This window comes from Callospermophilus lateralis, chromosome 19 (assembly GCF_048772815.1).
Source record: "Callospermophilus lateralis isolate mCalLat2 chromosome 19, mCalLat2.hap1, whole genome shotgun sequence".
NCBI lineage: Eukaryota > Metazoa > Chordata > Mammalia > Rodentia > Sciuridae > Callospermophilus > Callospermophilus lateralis.
In genome coordinates, this window is record NC_135323.1 from 20,813,460 (window position 1) to 20,815,229 (window position 1,770).

General features: G+C 44.9%; 1 non-coding gene across 1 annotated transcript; it reads right to left on the reverse strand.

Moving 5' to 3' along the window:
* Positions 1–657: 657 nt before the first annotated feature.
* Positions 658–760, reverse strand: LOC143385513 (U6 spliceosomal RNA). Its single transcript, XR_013089470.1, has one exon. It is a non-coding gene; the product is annotated as a U6 spliceosomal RNA (small nuclear RNA).
* Between the last annotated feature and the right edge of the window lie 1,010 nt (positions 761–1,770).

A 1,770-nucleotide genomic window follows, 5' to 3' on the forward strand; every position in this document is an offset into this window, starting at 1 on the left:
GGAGGAAGCTGGGCATGGTGGTGCAGGCCTGTAATCCCAGTGGCTGGAGAGGCTGAGGTAGGAGGATCACAAATTCAAAGCCAGCCTCAGAAACTTACCAAGGGCCTAAGCAACTTAGAAAGACCATGTTCCAAAATTAAAAATAAAAAGGGCTGGGAATATAGTTCAGTGGTTAAGTGCCCCTGGGTTCAATCCCCAGTACGGAAAAGAAAAAGAAATGGATGCAAGAGTAGGCTCAGAGCCTGATTGACGCAGCAACAGCTGTATTCAACAACAAGGAAGCGTTCTCCTACTCCCTTCTCTGCAATTCCTTTGGGAGATCCCACCTCCCACCAGTCCTCCTCAGCCTGGTAAGATGCCAGCACCCCACATGGAAGGCCCTGTCATGATGTCAGTGATGGGCCCTCCGCCTCCTGGGATGATGCTTATGGAACCTGCTCCTGGAATGAAGGCATGCATGGGAGTCACATGCCACTGATGCCTGTCCTCCAAATGATGAGACCTCCTGCTTGTCCCATGATGGTGCCCACTTAGGCAGGAACAATGATCAGACAGCAATGGAGGGAGGGGAGCCTATTTATTTATTTACAAATAAATACAGGGACACTTTACCACTGAGATACATCCCAGTCCCACCCACCCTCCTTTCTTTTTCTTTTTAATATGGAATCTTTCATGGATTTGCCTGTCATTCTTGCCCAGGAGCCATGATAATCTTTTCTGTATTGTTCCAATTTTTGTATATATGCTGCTGAAGTGTGGATCCAGTCCTTCTCTCTTTTAAGGGAGGGCCTTATGAAATTGCCCAGGCTGGCCTAGAACTTGTGATCTAACTGCTTCAGCCTCCAGAGTCTCTGGGATTACAGGTGTGGGTCACCATGCCCTGCAAGGGAACCCTCTTTATATTATGTATTCTACTTCACTAGGAGATCATAGGATTAGGATTCGGGAAGTTTTCTAACAGCATGACAACAAAGACTTGCTCCCCATTCTTATCAGACAGAGAATGGTTTTGGAGGGGATAAATTAGAAAGGAAAAGTGCAGTTTTATTTGTATTGTGAAATGTAAAAATGAGGTCAGGTCTTTTAGTTAAAAGCCTCTTCCCTTTTTTACTTCACTCTGTATTCTTTGTGTATTGTAAAGGAGATCAATAAACCAGATATAAATATTTGCTAATGTGGATAGATCTCCAAAATATACATATTGAATGGGAAAAAAGAATAATTTGCATATGTTATGGAGAAGGAGAAAGAGGGTCTGGAAGGGCACACAGGGCCTGTCATTAAGCTCAGGAGGCAGGTAGGAGTTAGAATTTTGCTTTCTCCTCAGGTATGGTGGCACATACCTGTAACCCCAGCAGCTTGGGAGGCTGAGGCAGGAGGATCACAAGTTCAAAGCCAGCCTCAGCAACTTAGTGAGGCCCTAAGCAACTCAGGGAGACCCTGTCTCTACATAAAAAATTTAAAAGGGCTAAGAATGTGGCCATACACTGAAGCCAAGGTCAAGGTTAATATTTTTAAATGGCTACTGAAAAGCTCCATTTATTTAACAAATCATTTTGGAGGGTCCCTGTGTGCTGGGGAATCCAATGGCAAGCATAACAGTTAGCCTCAAGAGCTGGTCTACACTTTGTGTCATAGAGACACCGGATTTCATATGGTTGAAAACAGTGCAAAAGTCGGAGTAGAGAGGCTGGGATTGTGGCTCTGGGCTAGAGCACTTCCCTAGCATGTGTGAGGCACTGAGTTCGATCCTAAACACCGTATAGA